The following is a 26,583-nucleotide window of genomic DNA, read 5'->3' on the forward strand; positions in this document are numbered from 1 at the left end:
CCTTCCCCAGACCTCTCCCCTTCACACGGTCCATGAAGCCCACCTTCAGCCAGAGAGGAGGCATGGCCACCCTGAAGAAAGAAAATGAATGGGGACAGTCCCTGCCACCTCATCCTAGTACTACGTACTGGGACCAGGTTGCCATAGGCATCTGTCCCTGGAGTGGAGCAGGGTGGAGCATTAATCAGAAAGGAATTTGTCTCTATTGCCGAGAGCAAGCCACATTCCTCATGGATATCACAAGTCTTCTTTTCATTCCCTGTGGAGCTCTTGAAGCCCTCTGCTCAGGGAACCTCACTGCTGGAGACCCCTGTATGTTCTACAGGGACTCCTGGTACCTCAAGTGACCTGAGGCGTGGATTTCACAGCTCAACTGGAAGCTTGAGCGATGCATAAGCCTTAGGTATTGCAACCTGTTCCTTCCTTAGATCTCTCCTTACCTACGTATGGACAAGATTGTCAGGTGTTGTTTTTGAACCTTCCAGTACCCACTAATCACTGAATTGAAAAAGCCAATCTGCAAGCAAGGACTGGATTTCCAACAAAAAATGGAGAGAAGCACTGGAAAAGCTGTTGTGAACAATAGCCCCCTCTTGTGTGTTAAAGGAGCAGCAGGTCTGTGTCTGCATAGGCCTGAGCTTTGGAGCTTTACGCAAACTTGGTAAACTTGTGAGGAAAGCAACCAGTGCAAGTGGCTTCCCCAAGGGGCGACTGGACAGAAGCGAACGCCTGACAGTGGCTGCCCAAGCTGACGGCTTAGCTCTGGTCTGGATATATCATAAGCTTTGTTGTGCAGGGTAGAAGTGAATTTCCGTCATGAAAAACAGCCCGGTGCTGTATGATATCATGTTTATTTCATAAAGAAGCAAGGAGGGAGGAAAACTTGACTGTTTTCTAAGACTCTTGCACATCCTCAGCACATTGAGCACGTAGGTCCTAGCACTGCACTAGTAAGGGAAGACCTCAATCAGGAGCAGATTATTCTTGATTAATTTAAACTGGGGGAGCGGGAATCACACCAGACAAAGACGTCCTTTTCACCAACATAGTTTATTTTGCCTGTCACGGCTCTACACGAAGACAGTAAAAAGGTAACAAATAAGGCAATATTCCCTCCTTCCCCTTCCCTCTCCTCCCCTCCACTTCCTTCCCCGACTCTCTCCTCCCCTATACTCCCGTACATTCCCCCCACACACACTCCCCTACACTCTCCTCACCTACACTCCCCTACACACACCTCCCCTACACACTGCTCCCCTACACTCCTCTACACTCTGCTCCCCTACCCTCTTCTTCACCCAGTTCCCCTACACTCCCCTACACTCTGCTCCCCTACCCTCTTCTTCACTCAGTTCCCCTACACTCTCCTACACTCTGCTCCCCTACCCTCCCCTACATTCTGCTCCCCTACCCTCTTCTTCACTCAGTTCCCCTACACTCCCCTACACACACCTCCCCTACCTTCCCCTTCACTCTGTTCCCCTACACTCCCCTTCCCTACACTCCCCTCCACTCTCCTCTCCTACACTCCCCTATACTCTCCTCCCCTACGCTCCCCTACACTCTCCTCACCAAACAATCCCCTCCCCTACACTACCCTACACTACCATACACTACCCTACACTCCACTACACTCTGCTCCCCTGCCCTCCCCTGCCCTCCCGTGCCCTCCCCTGCCCTCCCCAGAACTCCCCTGCCCTCCCCTGCCCTTCCCTCCCCTCCCATTCTCGTTTTTACCCTTCCCTCCCCTCCCTCCCGTTCTCTTCATTCCCTCCCCTTCCCTCCCGTCTTCTCCTTTCTTCTTCTCCTCTCTTCTCCTTTCTTTCACAAATTGCAATGGAGAACAGGGAGAAGCATCACTTCCAGTCACTTCCGTCGTTCTCGTAGCTTGTGTCACTGCCTGATTTGTGGCAATCCATCAGCAGTATCCAGAAGCGTTCCAGCTGCTGTGCTACTAGGTGAGCAGCAGTCTCCAAGGGGCAATCACGGACTTCTTGCTGTGGCTCGGACACGGCACTTTCAAGTCCACCCTGGCTTGGCCATGTCCTCTTGCTACGTCCCCACCTACATTACAGTTCTGTTTAGAAGCCGAAGCACGGTGCTGAAGTAGTTCCACTCCTTCCATTTGCAATGATTGAGTTTATCTAGCCAAGTGGTTTCTGTCCATAGAACACAAGAAAGAGGTTTTGCTTAGAAACAACGCAAGGAGGACTTCTTTTCCACATGGGCAAGGAATAGTCACGCTTTTCTAATGGAGACTCTAGTGGAAGAGAGAATGACAGATCATTCCGAGAGCTTTGAAATATCCCTTGGGGATGCTTAGTGCAGAGGACCAGAGGAAAGCTGTCCAAAGGACACCAGAGAATCACTCTGAATTACTTCCTCACAGACACATGTCCTTACTATGTCTGATATGGCTTCATGTCTGATATGGCTTCAGCTGGTTTCAGGGTTCTTGTTCACCTAAAACCTAAATTCGGAGTTGTAAATGAAGATGGAAAGATTGACAAATGTATAAATCACTGATGGGGAAAAAAAAAAAAAAGAAAAAAAAGTGCTTTGAGAACTTTGGCCATTAGCCCTGGAAAGCATCAAAGTACTGTCCTCTGAAGCAAATGCCTTCTTCTCTTGACACCTAAAGAGGTAAATCAATCCAATGTTGTAACATTAGAAAAGCAAACACTAAACACAAGCAAAGGAGAAGAACACAAGTAAGCAATTGCAATGCCTATGGGGCTATTGCAGGGTTAGGCAAAGAACTATTGTACCATGAAATCTTGGGATAGAAGAAATATTATGTGCATTTTTTACTGTTTCATTTGTTGAGCTAATTTAGAAGTGGATATAAAATTGTTTTCTTTTTTTTTTTTTCCTCTTGAGTTCACTCCTTTTTATAGGATTTCATAATAGAATAGATATATACTAAAAAAAAAAAAAAAAAAAAAGATTCCAAGCAGGTAATCATATTCACAATTATTTTTTCAATCCAGAAACAATAGCAAGGATGAGCTGAAAAGTATTTCTATGCCATTAGAGTGTCAAGGTGTGTCCCATACGTTAGTAACAGTCAGAGGATTCATTTTGGAGAACAAAAGATATCTTGAAAGAAGTAAAGACAGAAGTAAATATGTATGCATGTACATCTCTCTCTCTCTACAGAAACCTAAGAAACTCGTATGCAGGTTAGCTTCTTGCGCTCTCTTCTCAAAGTTCTAGTGAATACAGCATCAGTGTGTGTTCCAAACATTACCCTCAGTCCAGCACGGATACACACGAGAGGTCAGTCTGCAGGTTGTGCAGGCCAAGAAACTGCTCTGGCTTGATGGGAAGAGCCAAGGCAGAAGTTGCTGTCAGAGAAAAGATGCTGTCAAAGCGTGTCACGTCCATGCTAGAGCCTCTCTCCCACCATCTAGCTCTACTGCATCTAGATGCATCTATACTAGAGCGTCGCTACTTAGCCAGTCTGGGGGATCTTAGGAGCCTTCTGAAGACCCAGAGGAGGGGCTCTTTGTCCTTTCTGTTTTAACAGCCAGTGAAAACTCTTAGCGTTTGACACAGAGTGGCTGAAAAACACAAAGTGGACTTGCAATCTTCACAGCTTCGAAGCAAGTGGAGATTGTGGAGGTTGTGGAGTAACCAAGGAAACTGTTGATCTAGAAGCAGCCTACAGATTGTGTTTAGCCAGGGCCTTGTATTGCCCTTCTGGCTGATCTGCCAGCAATTCAAGAAAGTCTCCCTGGCAAGCCAGCCCTGGAGTCACCCAAAACTTGGTGAAACCCATGAGATTAGAAAGGAGACAATTGCACTCCATAAACTGCAGGTTTCTGTGCTTTTTGATTGCTTGCTTGCTTGCTTGTTTTCCAGGCTGAATTGGATTAGCTGGACAAGTTGGCAGCTGCCTACAGACAAATACCTTATCAGGAGTCTAAACTACGGGATTGCTCTAACTGAGAACAATGAATTGGACTTGATGTTCTTAGGAAGTCTTTCCAGCTACGCTTTCTACCACTACAGAAATGCACCTGATTCTTTCACAAAGCTTACGCGTGCTGACTGCAAATAGTCCTCATCATTCTCCATTGCCTTCCTCATCTCCATTCTCTTTTGGCCCGTGAAGCTTTTCCGAGCAGAGATGAAGAGCAGCTCTAATACGCAGTCTGGGATTCTGCAAAGGAAAGGAAGAATCCTCCTGAAAACTCTTTGCAACCTCACCCACCATCCCCAAAGCAAAGAAGAGCAAAAGAACACCGCTTGATCACAGCAAGCATCAACTCGAGCATAGGTCTCCTGCAAGTGTAGCGGGGTTCAACAGCTGCCGAACAAGCTTAAGGAGCACACCCAGAATCAAGTCCATCAAACCGTGTCTTCAAACAGGTGCTTGAAAGAGTTAGGTTTTCTTAGGCGTGAGGAATGAAAAAGAAAGCAAGAACTGACAACTTACCAGCACACAGTTTCCCTCGAGCTTGCTTGGCTTCATTCCGCACCTGAGGCTGGGCTCCCAAGCAGGATTGAGCAGCATTGTGCAGAAATGCCAAAGCCTCCCCAGCTGTGCTGGATCTTCAGCCCGAAGGGCTTTGGCTCTGTTGCCTCCTCAGCAACATGGGCAATTGCCCAGGCAAGCCGGAGTCCAGCAGCTTGACTCAGGAAGCACAGCCCCCCCTTGCCACCGCTTGCCGCTCACACCAGGAGCCCCCGCGGTGGTGGCAGCCGTTGCGCGGCGCTTGGTGCAGTGCGGTGCGTTGCGGGCAGAGGGCTGCGGGCTCCTTCTCCTCGGGGGCGGCTCTGCCATGGGGCGTCCGCCACGGGGCTGCTGAGGCGGCGGGGGGCTCCATGGGGGAGCGGAGGGCGACGTGCGCTGGGGCTGGGATGGGCCTGGGGCTGGGGCACTGCGCCGCCGCCGCCATGCCAAGCAGCACTCCTGGCATCTGTGCTGCAGAGCCAGCCAGTGTGATGCCTTGGCGTTTGTGACTTCACAGAATCACAGAATGTCTACGTTGGAAGAGACCTCAAGACCATCGAGTGCCAAACAAAGGCAACTCTGCATTTCCTTCTTAAACACCCGGTTTCTTCAGAAAAACAAAACAAAACAAAACAAAACAAAACAAAAACAAAACAAAAAACACAGAACTTCATCCCTCACACGGGATTCCCGAAGTGAGCCTGCAGGGGCTGCCAAAGGCAGCAGCTCCTCAAGCACTGCTCCCACATGGCTCCCTACCACGGGCTCCATCCATCCCCCAGGAGCAAACTTGGTCAAACTAAGCCCCTTTGGAGATATTGGATGGCAGGCCTTACCAAATGCCGGACAAAGGAGAAGATCTAACCCATTTCGGAAACCAATATTTGCAACAACATCTTACAGTTTGGTGCAAGCAACTAGAACAAATCAATGTTTTAGGCACTAGACCTTTTATTTGCCTCCCAAGGGGAAGGATGCACTTTAATCAATATTAGTTGCTGTATGTGTGTAAATGAGGCAGGAGGAATTGAGACTGAGCACGAAAACATTTGGGGAAAGACTACGGTAATAAGGTGATTAGTCTAAGGTGATTACATAAGGTAATTCAAGATGACACCTCCTGGGGTTTTCGAGAATTATGCAACAAAATCACCTTTTTGGTTACCCAACTTTTCTTGGCTTAAGCAATCGTTTAGAGGAATCCTGATCTTCTTTTTAAGAGTAGTAGTCTTGACTTGTGTAGTGGTACAATGTGCATTTTGGTGCTGTATGAAGGACTAGATTATGATACCTGGAAGTGTAACTGAAACAAGCACCAAGTCAAAACTGGTAAGAATTTAATGAAAACTTTTAATCAAGAAGGATTGTAATAAGCCAAAGAATTTGCTTAGGCTCAAGAAAAGGGGGGACTTGAGACAGGGAACAAGATAAAGACTGGTGATTCCTAGGTCTGAGCTAGCACCATTGTATGTTAAGGACCCGAAAGACAAGGAAGTAAAAGACTGTGTCTTTTACTTTCCGCTGGCTCTTTGCTTGTAATACAAGCTTCACCATTCTAACTTGCAATTTAGGCAATCTTAAAACAACTGAACCATGACAGTAAAATATGAAATTCTTCGTATTTTCAAAAGTAGTCTGCAATTTCATTAGCAGAACACACAAAACATAGTCTTTGAATGTGACTTTAATGTACACAGGGATTTTTGTTATTTTTAAAGCTCATCACTTTTTTATTACATTGTATTATGCCCCAAAATATATTCAGAGGAAAGATAACTAAAGGTAATTATACAAAAATACTGAGCGCTTCTTACAAACGTTACAAACATATGGATTTGAAAAAGTTAGAAATTCACAGGGACATTCATCCTTCTACATTTCGCTACAGTTTGGCTGCGATGGATGTTTCGTCACAGCAAAACATGTCCTGGACTACATGCTTCTTTGTGTATTAGACACAGAATAATCTTCCCCATGCTCATTTACAGTCCAACCTGTGCAATATTCATGTTCACACCGTCACAGCATACTTTCGAGTAATGAACCTCTAGGCTTATTATCCTGCCTGGAGAGCTAAACCTCAATTCACTCTGGTAGCAACAGATGCATATGTGACCAGCATCTACGTGTTACAAAGACATGGCACTACCTCAAGTGTGACGAAATAGAACCATCAGTTAAGAGGAAGAATGAGTCACACTGAGCCTTAAGACGAAACACGGGGCCAAGAAGGCTGCACTGTGCGTGTGAAGTGGTGGTGGTGGCAGTGTGAGGTGTAAGACAACCAAGATAATGACAATGATTAAACCATTTTTGCTTCTACACTAGAACTACTTCATTTTAAGTTTGAGTTGTGGTTAGTAGGACCTGGAACAATCAAAAAAACTTTTCATAGTTGTTTGTTGGTCCTTTTTTTTTTTTTTTTTGGTCAAAGCATAGATCACATTAGGAAGCTTATCTTCTTACTACAAATATCTAGGTCTTTTAACCTTAATAAAGAATGATTTTAGTTAACTGGAAGTATGGACCTCCTCATTGACAATCTTCCAAGAAATAACTTCTATGAAATCAAGTGCTGGCAGCAAAATCAAGTTAATTGTTTAAAATACTGGCATCTAAAAGCATAGCATATTACACATTTGTTAATTATAATGCCATTCAGAGTCTTTCAGATCATAAAATACCGTTTTCTCAACCACAACAGTGTGAGACTGTAGCTTCTGAAATTATGCTCGAATCCACAGAAAACCAAACACGAATTTAGAACAGTGTTATACCACTGCCTCTATTACAAACTGATGTTGTCTCTCCTTTGCAAGTGTGGGGAGATGTAGTACCTTCCTGGATAAGAGTTAGTTCAGTAAAAATATGAGTTTTATGTCTATCTGATATACTTCTGTCTGTTTGCTACCCCTCAAATGATCTACTGACAAACACAAAAGCATTTTAAGATCATGTACTTACATTTAGTAGGTGCCATTAGTTGATGGGGTGACTCTCCAAAAAAGCCCTTCAATTTCTTCTTCAGCTCTCTGCTGGTTTTCTCTAGAATAAAAGAAGTCTTTTTCCAGTTGCTGGACTTTTACTTCATACTCTTTCAAGGTTTCTGCAATACCTTCACCATCTTGTTCTAGGGCAAGTAAAACTAGTATGAGAATCAAATCTTCACTTCACTTCTCTGTGCCAAAATCAAGATGCCCAGCTAGAGAATGTCCTGTATTTTGCTGACACTCTGCTTTCAGGGTGTACATTTAAACTAGTATGACAGAGGAGCAAAAAGCCCATGCCAACCCCAATTCTCCATTTTAATAGGAGCATTTAGAGGATAAAGATCAAGGGGATTGCTATCTTTCACCTTTCCAATGTCAACAAATTGAATATAAAAATGTGACAATTCTGACCGTTTTTTAAAAATGGTCAGCTTTTTTCTTTTATACAAGCACCTTGTGTCTGTTCATCAGCATCCTACACGACATCAGAATTAGTAACAGCCAAAATGTTATCTTTCTACCTCGTATCTTCTTTTTTCTTTCATATGAAACACAGTATTTCTCAACAGTGACTAAAGATAATATCTGCTGTACAATTCCCCTTGGAAAACAAACAAGCACCCTTGAAATGATGCAGAATCAACTGTAGTTTTTTCTCATGTTCTCTGTGTTGTAGCATCAGCTGCCTGTCACACTGCAACTTGATGTGCTCAAGTGCAGATTCCAATTCACGTTTTATATTTTCCTGGTCTATGACCTTCATCTCCTGTTCTTCAGTCTGCAGTTGTAATTTACGTTCAGACTCTCGCAGGCCAACAATCTAAGACAATCTAATACACTTCTATCAAACCATTTCAACAAATGCTTTTACAGTTCTGCTTAATAGATGAATGGATACAAAAGCAATTGTCTGTATAAGCTGTAAGCTTATACTGGAAACAGATTTGCCTGCTGACACGAGTTCACACTTCAGAATTGAGCTCTGTAGATTTTGATCACATGGACTAGTGGATTTTTTAATGCCCTGTGCAGAACTTAAACTGATACAAGAGTTTTTTTCCTGTTTCTGGAAAACTGCCAATTTGTGTACCACAGACAACTCGTTCACAAAATCACCCAAGGTTCACCCATGGGCAAAGAGAGACACCAAGTCCTAATGCATTTCTTTTTTATGTTTCCAGGTGTCATTACGATTCTTCAGTATATGGTGGTAAGCGCTTGTTTGCAGAAAGATTTTATAATGGATTTGGAAAAAAGAAATACTATCCTGAGGTTAATAAAGACTGCAGGTGGGAAGAATTTCGATACGACACCACTGTTTAAATATGTTGCTACTTGAGAAGTTAGCAGCATAAAGCAGTGGAAAGGAGCAAGGAAATTTCCAGAGTTGCAACACCTTTTAAGCTAATGACACCAAAACAAGATACAAACAAGTAATAGAAAAGCATCCTTTTTTATGTTGATGTCAAGATGCAAAATATCCAAATTAACAACAGATGTGAGTAACCTAAGCAGGCTTTCAAGGAAAGTGGATTAAATTGACTTTACTTCTTGACACTATTTCATTTAACTATTTAGTGCAATAACAGGTAATAGGATAAAATATTGATCATTAGCCAAAGCAAACCTTGTTAAAGTATTTGAAGAGGATAGCTCTGAGCTCATCAGCAGACAAGGAAACTAGTTTTCCTATTGCATTATCCTCACTCTGTGAAAGGATCTGTGAAGAGGATCTAAGCAAGTACTGGCGACTCTGAATACTTTCATTCTTGTAATTAATAGCAGCCTCCAGGGCTTCAATTCCTTCTTCCAGCTGCAAAAGGACATGTTCTTCCTACACAGAAACACAGGAGTGAGATTGTAAAAAAAGTACAAAACAAACCTTTGTGTGCATAAGACATTAACTTCATTCTCAAAGGTGAATCTAAATTGAAGAGCAAGACTAACTAGTAGTAGTACAGAGAATGGAATGGGAAAAATAAGAGGAAGAGTACAAATCTAGAACCTGCTTGGAGCAAGCAGGAAATGTCTTGATATCCCTTCCACAGACCAGAGTTCAAACAAATGGTTCATCACCACAAAAGCCTACATTCTATTCTTCCTCCATTTTCCCCTCCCCACAATTTGATGACTTCTATTACTTTTTCAGTTGAACTAGTTTTCTAATTAGCGATTAATGAACCAATCAGATCTGTAAGCAGTTTGGTGACCATTATCTGTGCAGGAAGGTGGCAGAAATTCATGCCCTGAAGTATTGCAGAAGATTCTGTGGAGTGAAGCAAATAGGATTCTTTCTGGCATGCTATCAGCTCAGTAATAGGCCCCAACTGCTGCTTCTCAAGACCTAAAACAAATCTGTGTATTTTACATCAATTTATTCAATCTTCAACTTAATTATACTGATCAATTCAAGTGTGTAACATCCACAATATGGCTTATTTTCATTGTAACTATATGGAGGCCTTCAGGTGAGGTTTGGTCTTTCACAAAAGCCTATGAAAAAAAAAATCAAGGGACATCACTATTAGAGTACTTCACCTTGTTCTATGTCCTGATAGGAAAATAGCTGCCTAAGATAAATTGATGGACATCCTGTTTCATTATTTCTAATTATAGAATTGTTAGGCCAGCGACATTTGTCCGGACTCTAGCTAAAGTAAGTAAGTTCCTCTGAAAGTATATGTTGTTCACTGTTATGGAAGTAGTGCCATTATAGCAGTATTTTCATGTCGGCTGTTAACAAAAACACCCAACCTCAGTTCCTTGATTCTCTACTGTCTAATACTGGGAGACATTTTAGGTCATGATTGGAATACTTTATTATACAACATTGCCTAAAACTTTGATGTATCTCAGAGATAGTTACTTACTTCAGCTGACAACACTTTTCAGTTACCCTCTTTCAGTTTCTCATCCACACTATTTCTTCTTCTGAGTAGCTGATCCCTTTCCTTCTGAAGAACCTGGATTTTTTCCAGAATGTCTGTCTTATCTTCAGTAGTGCTGTCCTGAAGCTGCATACCTTTATCACACAATTCCTGGTCCAGCATACTTAAGCGAGTAGACAATTTCATACTATCTTTGTTTAAAGCCTTTAAAAAAAGAAAAAAAAGAGAGAGAGAGAGAGAAAGAAAGAAGAGGAAGAATGAAAGAAACCGTAAATATAAAACTCCTTCCCCATAAACATGTACATGAGACTGTCGCATCCTAAAGTGGAAGACCTGTCTACTTCTTGTAAAGGGATGCCATTTAGGCTAAGTAGACAGCTACCATAAAATTTACTATTTAATCAAAAGATGAAAGAAAACAAAGAAAAGCAATGTGCAGTTTTCTACATATCTTACATGAGTTAGTCATTACAGTGACAATGACATTTCAATTTCTGTTTCTCAGTAGCCAAAGTAAATAATACAGAATGTTTCTCTGCCATGTTCTCTACTTTGCAGGCATTGAGCAATTTTTTAGATATCGTTATTTAATGTGCTGCAATAACAGAACTTTGGAAGTCAGATTTTGTTTTGTTGTTAGAATTTCGGGGATATCATGTAAATAAAGGTTATTACATTCTATTATTCATGTTTAAAATGTTCATTTGATCAAGCCACACAATAATGTAATGGCAGCGCTAGAGATACAAGTCGCATGGCTTAAACCTCTTCTGTTATCCGGCTGCCCTCCTCCCATAGTCTTTTCAGGCAGCTCTACAATTGTGTTAAATTTCTTTCTTTCTTTCTTTTTTTTTTTTCTTAAATCACCTGGCTAGATCTCAGTTTCTTGATTTCTAGGAGGCTCTTCTCTTGCAATAATGCTTCTTTTTTAGCTGCAATGGCTTCTCTTTTCTTTAAATCTTCTTCTAGTTCCGCTAACTGTTGGTGCTGTTGAAGAATTCTTTCCATTTCTTCATCCAGCCATTTCTTTTGCTCTTCTAACTTCTACAATTTAAACAGAGATCCAGAGAGCATTAACGAGGACTATTTGGGTCAGAATTTTATGACTATGTTTTTCCTCTTTTAGAGTAACTGATAAAACGTGAGAAATCAACATTTCAATTCTTAACATTAAGTGATCAACAGAATCCTGATTCAGGATAATACAGAAATAGGACTGACTTAAGGAGAGGCTCAGCAATGTTATATTACTACATCTTATGCAAACAATTTTATCAGATGCTTTTAAGGAAATGTATTATTTTCCTAAAAACAGTTATAGAAATAGATGTCATATATAGAATGACAACAACTAAGTTTGAAAGGTACCACAAGAAATCAGCTAGCCCATCCTCATTGCATGATTCTTGCCCAAGACCAAGATTTGTGGAAAAACACATCGTGATGAGAAACTGCGATGCTGAAAGAAAGAAAAAATGGGAGTTCTGATCCTGCTAGCAGAGTCTATTATAAGTCTCTTCTGAAGCAATGGTTTATCAGTGGGCATATTGCTGGTATGGCTAAGAAGTTGCTTTTATTTCGTTTTTTAAATTGATTTTCACCTCTAAAGACTTTGGTTAACTCATGAAACTCTCATGTTCCAATGTCTAGTTCTGAAATCATGCAGGTAGCACTGTTGCACAGGAAACCTACTATTCTAACACTGTCATGAACAACCAAAACCATAGCCGTCTGTCATATTTGTCAGATGGGAAAAGAAATAAACAAACAAACCGTGCAACATTTATAACAGAGCTCATCAGAATCAACTTCAAGCCTACCAGACAACCAAACTCGTTGAATTTCCAGCTATCTGAATTACTACCTTTGACAAGTCATAGAAAAAACAAAGACATTACAGCCCTCTCCTTTCATTATTCAAAACCAGTTAAAGAGCTTCTTGACTTGTCTCAGTTTTTGCTACAAAAAAAAAAAAAAAAAAAAACAATTTAAAAAAAAAACAGGGGAGGGAGGACGGAATACTCTTCTTCCAAACGCTTTACAAAGATGACACGGGGTGAATAAAGACACCTTTCTTTTCAGTGTCCACACAGATTTGGAATAGATTAGCTACCTCTGATTTCTGTAAAGTCCACACCAAGTTATTTTTCTTCTTTTTAAATGCAGCAATCTCTCTGTCTTTAAGAATCTTCTGTTGCTGTTCCATCTTAAGCTGAAGTTCCTCTAAACAAAAACAAACAAACAAAACTTTCTTTCTGCCTCAGTCAGTGTGTTTTTCAAACACATTTAATGACAGAATCTACACAATCATGAAATCAGAAATATTGAACTAATTTACATGCAAAATTGCAACTCAGGGCTAGACATCACATAATAACATTCAAAAAAATAGCTGAAGAGAAAGGAAGAATGAAGATTTCTGTGAAAATACTTATACACAATTTCTTCAGTGTCAAGTAAGCAATTACTTAAAAGGACAAAATCTGGTAGTATAGTACATTGCCTTTGGGAAAACAAAGGTCAAACTGGTTGATCTTATTCTTTGTCATAAGGAAACAGAAAGAATCCTACTTTAATTTGTAGCTGGTCCCGCTGAAGCTCTGCTTCTAGTTGCTTCTTTTTTTTCACTCTCCTCACGCAGTCTTTTCTCTAGCAGGGTCTGCTGATGCTTCATCTGAGCCACGTTCTGTTCAAGTTCTATTGCTCGTTTTTCACTTTGGTTAGATAGAGAAGCCAGATTCTTAGTGTCTTGCTTCTTCTTCTGTAAGGCCTGAATGTTCATGGAAAATTTCAGCTTAACAACAGGAAAACTTAAAACTAAAACCCGACTCAGGTTAATTCTCTATTTCACTGAGTTAGGACAGTGAGCAAGACTTGCTACATTTTGCCACAACAATCACACATTATCTCTAAGGTCTCTGAGCCTTCGTAAAATCATCAAAGACAGAACTATCTAACTACTTAGTTGTTAAATAGTAGTGGGTATAACTGTGTGAAGGTTCTCATTGGCTACTTCAATCCAACTAGCTTCAATTGTGTGAAGCTGGTGAGAGTTTCACAAGCAGAGTGTACGGATTTCAAAGGTGATGCTGAGACAGGAATTTGCAAATCCTAATGGTCATATTGGAAATACCTGCACTTTCAGCTTAGCTGCATCCATCTTCTTTCGGAACTCTCTTTGCAGCTTGGCTTTCTCAGCTCCTTATTCTCCAGCTCCTGAAGCTGCTTTTGAGTTTCGGCCAGTTCCATTTTGGCCTGCTCGGATTCTTGCTCCGGTTTAGTTATCTTCAAAGAATATTGCCTGCTTACACACTCTGCATCCTTACCTTAAAGACATCATATCCAAATAGTTTTAAAACAGCAAGCTAATAATTTGCAATGTATCACTTAAACCTGTAATTGAATCGTTACTTACTTCATCCTGATTAAACCAAAAATTTCTGAGACATTTTCCAAACCTAAACAAACAGCTCCCTTATAACACTGAAATATAGATGAACAAAGGAATCTTAAATCTGAACTCTTCATAAATCATCTGATGTCACCAAAAAAAGTAACACCTGAGTGCCACATCAAGTGAAAATTTTCTGCCTACTGCAGTCCTTGACAAAATAGCTTGCCTGTATTATTATGTTTTTTGTTGTTTGTTTGTATGTTTGTTTGTTTGTTCCCCAGAAGAATATGCTACATATTTCTCAGCTTTCAACTTGGTAATCAGCAAAAAACTCTCGATTGTGTTTCTACTGATTTGCCCTGTTCGGGCAATCTGATTTGCTCTGTTTGGGATTCCGTAAGTACTGTTACTGGGGGCGCACAATGTTTCTCAATGCCAAAAGACTGCCTCAGGAGAATATGTACACACTAGAAGAGTGTGATTGAAACAGGTAAGCACAGATCTTTAGGGTCATCACAATGATAAGTTTCTGGCAAGCATATATATATCAGGACAGGTGTGTAATGATATAGGCTAACAGGGACACTGACCTTTTCCCTCATCCACTTCTGACTCCTGCTTCTCTACTGCTATGATGGCAATGCAAGCATTCCCAGCACAGTGTCGTATCTTCTCTCCTATCCCAGACACTGGGTGACAAACACATGTCCATGAAGAGATCAGTTGCACTAAGCATACATGAAAAATTACACTATAGGTGGACAAACACAATAAGCTACAAAACACAAAAAAATATTTAACAAACAAATCTGCAGATCACAGCTGAGTAGGACACAATACAAATTTGCAGCCTTCAATGCACTCATAGCAAGTAATTCATAGAAGTTAGGAAACTGTAAGTTACCAGAAGTATTCCCGCAGAAGAAAATTACCCAAAAACTAAGATATGCAGGTCTTCAGAAGTTTTGTGTCTTTTTTCTTGCTTATTTCTGAATGTCTTCATTTCAATTTTTCAGTCACTTACCTGTTCTTACTAATTCCTTAATAAGTTCTTCTTTCATTTTGATGTTAAGTGCAAGTTCTCCCATTTTTTGCTTGGCCTCAGTGAGTCTCAACTCTGAATTCTTTAACTTCTGCATGTTAAAAACATGACTTTTCTGGAGGCAGTTGATTTCTTCACCTTGAAAGAAAACAAAACAATGTGGAGACCAAAAAAAAAGGAATAAAAAAGGAATAAAAGGAATACACTCTTTAGCCAAAAGACAGTGATCTGAAATATAGTATGTATAGAATTCTTACAAATGAAGCGAAAGAGCCAAAAGGAGAGAGTATTGCAAAGAGTCTTTTCCCTGCCGTCTAAATATGGAAATGACAGCATGCATTAGCATTTCAAGAATGCTAATGAATGCTAATCTGAGAGAGAAAAAACATATTTAATTTAAGCATTTTCAGTGCATCTCTGATGAAATAATAGCATGTTTCCTTTTCTTGAACTAGTACTAGATTTGTAGGTCAAGTGCTTTCTCGCTAGTAAGTAGTACTCAAACATTAAGGTCACTGATGTCAATTTCAGAAAAGGGAAAAGGAAAATAATTAAAAAATAAATTTATGTTGAGCTATAATGAAAAAAGTATTTGTAGCAATAAAGACATTTTGATGAGAAAAATAATTACATGTGATAAAGACATTATTGCATATTCTAGTATTATATCTAACACAATTTACTCTCATGACTTCCATTTTACCTGTGGCTGTATCAGTCTGTGGCACAGATTTGTCACATAAGCTGGACTTGTCAACTTGACATTTCATGTCACTTTGCTCAAAGGGAAAGCACAGAGAAGCCTGTTTTCGTGTCCATTTTTTGTTTATTGAATGCCTAAGAAAGAATGGAAAACATGATACATTCTAAACACAAAGGGATTTTTTTTTCTTTTAACTTTATATAAAGTACATGATATTAAAGAGAAGAGTGCCAAACTGAGAAAGCTTACACAAGCATTTGCACCTTCTTCTTCCCATGCTTGATCTTGTTGGATGATGTCCCCAAAACAAAGATCATGCAATCTTTATCGCATCAAAAAAATGTGGTTTTTAAACTAGTTTCATAATATGCCTAGTTGGTCCTGCAAATTTATTTTAAGTAGTATCACAAATGGCCTCACATTACAGTAGGATTAGGCAGTAATATTATATTTGCTATATATTTATCTGTAACAAAAGTTAAAGAAAAAATTACCTAAATGAGAAAAAAAAAATAAATTACTTTTGACTGTCTGTATTTTCTTTCTCTTCATCACTCTGATAGAGAGGTGGCAGTGAAGGACTTCATCTTGATCTTCTATGTAGCTCAGTATCATCTGGCTACGAGCACGGAATCCTGCCATCATCCGAGCCAGGGAAAAAGCAGGGGGACTGGTATACACCTGCCAAAAAGCACCAAAAAAACACTTGGAATAGTTCAGTAATTCTTCATTGATATTCCAATAGTATTTCAGTTTAAAAGTCTATCACCACCTGACCTTGTATGCAGAATTGCAGGTGTTTAAATAATATTTCTGAGTACCTGTGTACCAGAAGGTTTTGCAAGAGAAGGTTCTGCTTAGAACACTTGTCCCAAGTGCAAAAGAAGGTACTGTTACCAACTTATTACCCAAAATGTTCAGTTTATCAGTACAGAATAATCATTCATTTTGGGAATGCTTCCTATCTGAACTGTTAAACATTGCACAAAAAGATCACTAAAGACTACAGCTTTATGACTGTGATAAATTCTGCGTTTTAAGTCAATTTGTATGGGGCTTTGAGCAACCTGATCTAGTGAAAGGTGTCTCTGTCCATGGCAGAGTTGGACTAGATGATTTTTAAAGGTCCCTTCAAACTCCAGCCATTCTGGGATTCAAAATGTAAGCCCATAGATTTTGGACAACTGGGACATAGCGTGTGTTGCAAGACATTCAAAAGTACTTTTTCAGTCTTCAATGCTAAAATGCTTCAAAGCTAAACAGCAGCTGACAAGAGGTCACCATAATTTGTCACGCCCAATAGAATTATTGAACAATAACTGTTAAAAAAAATATAATGCTTAGGTAGACCTTACCTTTCGTGTCTCTGTCCCTGAAGATGGGTAAAGCGAGTGTAGCAGACTCTTTGTGAGTGGGACACTGTATGGCCTTCTTGCAGATGCCGTAACAGCAGGCCCATCTCCACAAGCACTTGAGAAGTCCCAACTTTTCACAACCATAAACTTCTCTAATTTTTCTTTTAGCTGATCAATAAGGATTTGCTGTTCCACCATTTTTTCATTCTCATATGAAAAAAACAAAAACAAAAACAAAAACGGTTGCTGATCATCAGATTTGCATCATACCTTTCTAAATTCATTATAAAGGTCAGTCTTCTTGTATATCATTCACTAACTCTAAATTCTTCTGCAGTGCACAGGCAAATTCTGCAACAAACTGAAAATTCTCTGGCATGACAGGTAGAATCTTACCTCTCCCCAAACTCCAATCATTTTTTTGAGACATTTTTGTCTCTAAAGGACCTGTCCTATATAAATTATGTCAGCTAGATTTAGACATCTAGTGAGAAGTAGATGACATATTTATCAGCCCTTGCTTGCCTTATTTGTGTGTTCATGGATAAATAAAACGGTAATTCAAGAAAAATGTTCAAATGAAGCACATGGTCTGAGTTTAAAGAATGAAATGTACATACATGTAGGCTTCCTCTTCCTCTTGGAGTGGTCCAACTTGAAAGATTATTTTTATTAATTAACATTCATAAAATTGGACGTGACCCCAGGATCCCCTGTATCAACCGTTACTTTCTTTTCTACCCAGCCTCAAATTTGTCGGTAATGCTAGTTTGAAGAACTTACTTGCCTTTCCTACAGCAATCTCTGTGCATTGTTCAAAATTACATATCTTCACTGAACTGATTTATCCATAAGGCCAAGACCATACAATTTTCAGTCTTCTCTGTTCCTTTCAGAATACATCGAAAATCTTGCCTACCAACAGGAAATTTGAATAACAGCTAGAGATAGTTAACTAAAGTATGCATTCTCCTACTTTGAATCATATATTTTTTATTTATTCTTTTTTTCTCATCTTCTTAGACTGCAAGTCCTTTCCCCATACATAGACAATGCCCCACAAATTGACATTTTGTTGGAATACAATACATAATATTTCTGTGTCATAGCAAAAAGAATATATATGTCAATACCATACATTTTATGATTGTGGAAGTAGTAATGGGCAACTCCACCTTGCAACTTTTTTTTTTTTTTAATCCCTATAAGACTCTGTCCCTTATGCCCTTGTACATACAACCCCATAGTGCATAACCTGTTACATAAATACATGGGTACAAACATTTACATGCTACTTTTACAGTTCTTATTCTGTCATGTATCATTGAAACGACACTTTCCTGTGCATACAACTTTAAGCCATTTGACACAAGCATTTGATTTAATTATTATACTGATTTTTCTGTTTTTAAGTAAAAGTGAGAGCTGCGATCTTTTGCCTACAGTACAACTGTTTCTGTTCATAACATCTGCCTCGTATCCTCCATAGGATACAATTATAAGCATAATCGTATATAAGCATCTATGTGTATTAGAAGCATGGATTATTTCAGTCTAATAAGCTGACAATATGCAGTATGGGTTAAAAAAGGAAAACACACAAAAAAAAGCCTATCCAGAGATGACAGAACAGAAAAAAAGTTACAGAGGGAAGGAAAAGATGGTGACCAGTGTACTTACCTTTCATTCATTGACTCTCCCCAAGCCATCAGCAAAGAAGAGGAAAAAGGAGGAAAAGGAGGAAAAGGAGAATAAGGAGGAAAAGGAGAATAAGGAGAATAAGGAGAATAAGGAAAAAAAGGAGAAAAAGGAGAAGAGTACTAACTAGCCATGTTTATGCTGTTCCCTTTAAAAAAGGTCAGATCTATCATCCTATAAAGTCAGATCTATCAACTATCCTATATATGGTCTCCTGGATCTTGAAATGCTATTCACTTACTACCCATTACAATTTCATTAGCATATACAAGATCTAGAGAGGGAAGGAGGCAAGCAGTGTTTCCACTGTGTCACTCAGCTTCTTGTAATAGTAAACTCTCAGAATACTAGGATGAAATTCTGTCTTAAAAAGTCAAAAGGCAACAATACTTTACTCTCACACTGAATAAAGATATAACAAAGCATGTTTCTACACAGCCTTTCAATTAAAGCATTCTGTAGGAACTTGATGGTCTTTTTGAGATTCTAAACAATCTTTTAAAGCCTTTCAAGTCCTAAATCATGAATCGTCCTGAAACAACTTAGCAACAACACAGATCTGGAGGAAGGCAGGAAGCAAAGAGAGGGTGAATGAATCACTTAATATCATACAGGAAGGCTGTGGCAGTTAGGCTGATACACAAACTTCAGGAATCACAGTACTGTGATTCACCCACTAGATGATCTCAGCTCATTAGGGAATACAGCTCTAATTCAAACAAGGTGCTTGTAAGACTGGTAGGTGTTTACATCCAAAAAAATTCTGAAGGATCTGTCTTGAAATCATGAGTACATTCCTATAGTGGATGGATGGTTCGATATAGATACATGTAATATATGCCAGAGGAAAAATACCTGTAATCTATGTGTTTCTTCAGCCTTCTTTAATGATTCCAGTTGCTCTTCATTTTCCTGTATTAATGTCTTTATCTGATTCTGCAATATCTTCAATTCATGATCCTTCTGGATGAATACTTCCTCATCCATAGCTAGAGCCTGCTAGATAATAAAAGGAAAATTCAGCCAGTGGAAAAGCAGGCATTGTTATTCTTGAAGTTGGAAAATTAAATACATACATATATTTATTTGTTGTTCAAAGATGTGATTGGAACTGCAAAGTTGGGACGTATATATGGCAAATTCTCCCACCATAGAATCACAGAACAGCTGAGGCTGGAAAGGACCTCTGGAGGTCACCTGGTTTAACCCCTGGCTCAAGCAAGGCCACCTTGAGCAGGATGCCCAGGACCATGTCCAGGTGGCTTTTGATGGTCTCAGAGGATGACTCCACCTCTTTGGGCAACTTGTTCCAGTGCACAGCCACGGCCACCACACAGTACACAAGTGCTTCCAGATGTTAGCCTAGAAGCTCTTGTGCCCACTGCCTTTTGTCCTGGCTGCACGTTCACTGCACCTTCCCTTCAGGTATTTGTAAGACATTGCTAAAATCCCCCACTGAGCCTCCTCTTCTCCAAACTGAACAGTCCCATCTCTCTCAGCCTTTCCTCATTGGAGAGGTGCTCCAGTCCCTTAAGCATCTTTGTGGCCCTCTGCTGCACTTTTTCCATTATGTCCCTGAATCTCTTGCATGGGGGAGCCCGGAACTGAACAGAATCAAGCAGAATGCAGTAGAGAAGTTGGAAAGGACCTACAAAGATCATCAAGTCCAACTGGCTGACCACTTCAGGACTAACCTAAAGTTACAGCATGTTATTGTGGGCAGTGCCCAAACGCCTCCTGAATACTGACAGGCATGGGGCACCAAACAGCTCGCTAGGAAGCTGGTGCCAGTGTCTGACCATCCTCATGGTACAGAAATTTTCCCTGATGTCCAGCGTGAACTGGACATCCCCCACAGCTTTGTGCCATTCCCATGCATTCTTCCCTCAGTTACCAGCAGCACAGACCAGCACCTTCCCTCCTCAGCAAGTTGCTGAGAGCCATGAGTTCGCCTCTTGGCCTCCTATTCTTCAGACTGGACAACACAAGTGTTCTCAGTCTCTCCTCATAGGACCTGCCTTCCAGCCCTTCTACCAGCTTTGTTGCCTTCCTCTTCACACTTTCAATTATCTTCACATCCTTTTTCAACTGGGGTGCCCCTGAGCACACGATACTCAAGGTGAGGCCACATCAATGCTAAATATGGTGGGAGACTCCTCTTTTGACTGGCTGCCTATGCTGTGTATAACGCACCACAAAATACAGTTTGCAACTGCAACTGGACACACTACTCCAGCTGTGGCCTCACTGAGCGGAAGGATCACATCTGTTGACCTGTTAGTGACACTTTGCCTAGTGCAGCCAACAAAACCACTAGCCTTCTTAGGAGGAAGGGCACATGGCTGACTCATGTTCAACTTGGTGGCCACCAGGACGCCCAGCTCCTTTTCTGCAGGGCTGCTTTCCAGCAGGGTGGCCCCCGGCATGCACTAGTGCCTGCAGTTGTTCCTCTTCAGGTGCAGGACTCTGAACTTGCCCTTGCTGAACTTCATGAGGTTCTTGTCAGCCCACCTTTCTAGGCTGTCAAGGTCCCTGTGGCTATGGCAGCATGGCCCTCTGGGGAATCAGCTGCTCCCTTCAAAAGTGGTTTCCACCAGTCGTTTCTTTACTTCTGTTTCTCATCTATTGATTTTGTTTTGACAAGTTTCTTTCTCCCAAAGGAAATAATGGACCCATAACCAACACTACCTTACAAAGTGGGTATTTAAATCCAATTACTTTCTTCGGTGTGCTGTGAGATTTGGCTGTAAAATCTCAGCATCAATCGTAATATTAATACACTTCTCAAACAAAAAAATAAGGATGGCCCTCCTCATTTTTCATCTCAAAGAAGAGCCTAAAGATTAAAGAAATTATAATGTTATTTTTTTTCAGATGTTTTTCTGGGTAAGTGATCCAATAGTGATTGAAGGTTACTTCCAAATGTAGTTGGCCTTCCAGAAAACCTTTAGGAGCCAAATGCAAAGTATAGACACACTATGTCTTACCATTCTAAAGACAGATACTTCTGTACAACTGTATCTTTTCTGTACAACCTATATCTTTCAAGTAAATACAACTCTTAAGAGCTGCTCAAGAGCCTTTATTGCCCTGTTTATTTTAGCATCTCCCTAACCATCTCCTCCGAGCTGTGGATGGCATGCTTACCTGGGTATCTTTCAGTTTAAACCCAGCTCTTACACTGTTTTGAACCTGGGAAGCAGAGCTTTACAATAAGCCAGAGAAAAAAAATGAAGAATAAATAACAGAGCTGTAATTTAGGATGATGAGAACCAAGAAAAGCCAGAATTTGTGTATGCGATTGCGAGGTAACAATCTACAGGCTTACCAGAATTCAGTGTGAAAAATGAAAATAGGTTGATTTTATAAAATTCTAACTTGTTGGAACTCTATCTCCTCCTCCTACAAGACAGACACATTAGCTTTCCTGATTTGTTCATAGGTACCTAAACAATCAACTTAGAATGAAATACCTGGCAGTTCTTTAGTTCTCTCCTCAGCTGAAGAATTGTGATATGATGGGGCTCTTGCATGGTGCCAGTTCCAGTGTCAATTTGCTGCACGGTGAGAGCTTCCTGCTTTTTAAGCTAACATCATCATTCAAATCAACCAGGAATGGGAAGGCTTCGTCCAAACAGTTTCTGTAGCTGAAGCACTGAACTTGAAGCTGGGTGAGCTGTTCTTCTAGCAAACTGATTCGGGTTCTTTCTTGATTTAAGTCATGTCAACACTGATTACCAACTTGTTGGTTCTGCAAAGCTTCTCGGAGCAATCTGATTTCAAGTTCCATTTCATCAATCCGGTCTTGATCAGGGTTGTAGTTGACAACTGGTTTATTTCTAATGTTTTTGGCTCTGTTTGCATATTTGAGCGAATTTAAAGATTCATCAAAGTCTGATGAGGATGGACTTATACATGTTATCATGACAGTCTTGGCGTTCCCTCCTAGGGAGTCTTTCAGAATGCGAGTGATTTTAGCATCCCTGTATGGAATATATACGCTTTTCCTTTTTGGGTCTCCAAGAGCACTGATGACATTTCCCAAGGCCAACAAACCACTATTGATTTGAATTGATTCTTTGAATCCTTCACTGGTATTTCCAGTCTTTGTCACCCTCTCTGATCCTGCCAAATCCACAAAATGGAACTTTGAAGCAATCATCTGGACTGATTTCCAAGATGAATCCTGTGGATCACTATTTTTTTTGAGACTCTGCAGATTGTTTCTGACAAATACTGATAGTAAAAATGGCATGTGATCGACTAGAGTGTTCGTTCATTTGTGTTGTGCCTGCGTGACGAGCTGCATTGCCACTTTCCAACAGGCTCATCACTTCATCTGCACATTCTACTTGGAATTCCTTAGCACCAACAATCACTTCAAACACCAAAAGAAAATCAGAATAATTACATTAATTTTAAACTTTTCAGTAAAAGTTTACTGCAATTATGAAAAGTCAATCTATAAACACAAATCACAGAAGCATACAAGCCTGCATTATTATAAGGTCGTAGCACATAGCTAAATAAAATAAAACAGTATGTGGAAAGCATGAAGTACAGCACATCTGAAACCTGCAGAAATAGAATATATGGGTGTATTTTGTCACACCATTTGAAACAGTATTGTAAACAGAATACACAGAATACACTTAGGTGTTTACACATCGTCTTATGCAATTTGCAACCTAGTGCTATCTAGAAAAAAAGTATGAGCAAACCTAGCTCAAAGCTTACTTTGTCAGTTAAAAAAAAAAAAAAAAGACAGAAATTTTGAAAGTTTGTAGTAAAAGTGACTCCCACCCTATGTTAAGAACATAGTTCTTAGTGGAATGGAAGCAGATATTTACAGCATAAGTAGCTTAACAAATATAACTTTGAAGTGAGAAGCAAAGGCTTAATCTTAAAGCATTCATTCAACTGAATAATCATGCACAATTGTGTTTCTATGCTGAATTTGCAGAAACAGTAACAGTACTACCTTACCACCTGATGCTGCTTCTGGAGGAACATTGATATTGTTCATAGGAATCTCAAATGAAGGCTGCTTCAGATCAGCTAAACTGAATTGATATTTTGAAAACGTGACTTCGTCTAGTATTAGTCATCGGTAAGCTCTCTTTTCAAGAGATGGAAACAATAATTTGTGCACACAACAGAAATCAAATGCACGAAGTTCTAGAGCTGAAATCCTACCTGTATTTCCGTTTTCATCTTCTCAGATATGTAAATCTTTCACAGAGGTCTCCAACTCCAATAAATCTCAAAGTTCTTCCTCGTAAACCTCTATATAAGATACCTTCACTCGGAAATTGATGTTATGGTTTTCAGAAATATGCTGAAATAACTCCTGAATAGCCCGTGGGATTATGCCTTTTTCATCCTCTGAAAATGATGCTAAAATAGAAACACAGATGTCACAGACACTTGCAGTCATTCTGTCACACAAATTACAAAGACTAAAACTAAAGAGAAGTCTGCGAGGTTTATCACTCAATATAATAAGGAATAGGAAGAGCTCAGTTTTCCCAAGTTTTCATGTAAAGATTTGCTTTTCTGTTGATCAGAAATGCATGGAAATGATACAGAACTTTACTACTTTCTGCGGGTACGAGACTACAAGAAAATTAAATTAGTAAAAAATCACGCTAGAAGAAAAAAATATTTTGAACTTGCTAATGAATTAATGATAAAACTTCAAATCCTTTATGCAAAAAGAACGAATACATAATTTTCAGGGTTTCAAATTCAGAATCAAGGACCAAGAAAAATCCAGATAGTCTTCTAATTCCTGCTACTCCACTTCTTCTCTCTTATTCAGCAGAACAGACAAACAAATTGTGACTTCTCGATACGGAAGGGAAGATAACCAGAGCTGGTGATACACGATTTCAGGGAAAGTCAGAAAGCAAAATTGTATACATGCAGAAGCTGAAGAATTCTTCTGCGAACTAATACAGAAAAATAGTAGTTTCCAGTCTCAGGTGTTTGAGAAACACTGACTTGGAAATACCAAGTAAGTCGAATAGTAGAGTTTCAGATATCTGCCTTTAAAAAAGCAAAATTTGAATTCCACATAAAGTTCAACAAGGCCAATATGCAAGGTTCTGCACTTGTGCTGGAACAGTTCCAAGCACAACTACAGTCTGGACAGAAAACAGATTGAGAGCAGCCTTGAGGAGAAGGACCTGGCGGTGTTGGATGATGAGAATCTCCACCTGAGCCAGCAATGTGTGCTTCCAGCCCAGAAAGCCAACCATATCCTGGGCTGCATCAAAAGCAGCATGGCCAGCAGGGGGAGGGAAGTGATTGTCCCCCTCTGCTCTGCTCTCGTGAGACCCCACCTGGAGCTCTGGGTCCCCCAGCACGAGGACGTGGAAGTATTTGAGAGAGTCCAGGAGGGCCACAGGGATACTTAGAGAGATGGAGCACCTCTCTTACGAAGACAGGCTGAGGGAGTTGGAGTTGTGCAGCCTGGAGAAGAGGCTTTAGGCACAGCAGCCTGCCAGTGCCTAAAGGGGGCCTACAGGAAAGCTGGGGAGGGACTCTGGAGGGACTCTTTGGCAGGTGGTGTAATGATAGGACAAGGAGGAATGGCTTTCCAACTAAAAGAGGGTTGATTTGGATTAGATATTCAGAAGAAATTCTTTACTCAGAGGGTGGCAAGGCACTGGCACAGGTTGCCCAAAGAAGCTGTGGATGCCCCATCCCTGGGGGTGTTCAAGGCCAGGCTGGATGGGGCCCTGGGCAACCCGGTCTAGTGGGTGACATCTTTGCCTGTGGCGGGGGGTTGCAACTGGGTGATCTTTAAGGTCCCTTCCAACCCAAACCATTCTAGGATTCTATTCCATGAAATTTATCTATGAAATCTCTTTGTCAGACTCTGAAAAAAGTCCAAGAGTGAGTTTGCTTCATACAATTACCTAAAGCAGATACTTTCTAAGTAGGATAAATGGAGCCAAAATTTCTAAAGCACTGTGTTTCAGAAAGTAGGGTAAGTTGCCTGTTAGAATAGAGAATGGGAAAGAGCACTTTAATTTTTTTTTATTTTTTTTTTTCTCTCATACTTTTGGTATAGCCTAACGGACACAGAATTTGTGTTTAGAACACAACCATCACATAAACTTTGGAATATATATGTCTTTTTTTGCTATACATTTTTTCATTATCTCTTAAAAATTCTCAAGCATCATCTGTTATGTATTAAATACTTAATTTGCAGAACTACATTGTTCACACACACACAAAAAAAGACTTTTTACAACGTACCAATGTGACCTCCTCCAATGGTGTAAGTCTTCCCAGAACCTGTCTGTCCGTATGCAAATACTGTAGCATTATATCCCTCAGCCAAAGACACTAGAAGAGGTTTAATGCAAACTGGATAAACTTCTTCTTGGGTTGAGTTTTTGCCAAATACAACATCAAAAGTGAAAACACGGTCTTTCCCAATGATTATTTGTTGTGTATTTGGGACTAATCTCACGCATACTTGGTGGTTATGAAGTACTTTCTTGGAAAGCAGAGGTCTGACCCTTACTGCAACTTTAACCAGGATCTCCTCCATGCCGGCCTCCATCTCTGTGCTCCCCACTCAGTATTCAGGAAGTCATTACGAGATCTGTTACAATTCCTCTGTTCACCTCATTTGCAATTTTCTGCACCTAAGAAAAAATGTTCTCCGAGTTAAATAATAAAGAATTAACTCCCTGCTGAAACAGAATGTTGAAGAGTTTCCCAAAGAATACATAAGCATCATTACACCCTGGAAAGGAACTGTGATAAAAAAGCAGATATGTTAACAACTGTTAAACCAGTGCAGAAACTAATTTTGCTTCTATTACCTTCTAAGCTAGCAGACTTAACCTTTGGTCTGAAAGTGGTCAGACTTTCTGTTTGGATGTTATACTGCCGGATGAAGCAACAATATTGTAAGATCTTGTTAATGAACTCTTGATAAAGCATAGACTTACAATGAACCTTATTTTCTCACTGCTACAGTACCGATGCATAGGCAACAGAAATTATTCAAACAAAACCTTTTTATCCGGAAT

General features: G+C 40.1%; 1 pseudogene; it reads right to left on the minus strand.

The window, feature by feature from the left end:
- Positions 1-1,753: 1,753 nt before the first annotated feature.
- The window catches only part of LOC139999308 (kinesin-like protein KIF27), a 41,029-nt pseudogene continuing 16,199 nt past the window's right edge, over positions 1,754-26,583 (minus strand).

Source organism: Anas platyrhynchos, chromosome 23, assembly GCF_047663525.1.
Source record: "Anas platyrhynchos isolate ZD024472 breed Pekin duck chromosome 23, IASCAAS_PekinDuck_T2T, whole genome shotgun sequence".
In the NCBI taxonomy this organism is placed as follows: domain Eukaryota; kingdom Metazoa; phylum Chordata; class Aves; order Anseriformes; family Anatidae; genus Anas; species Anas platyrhynchos.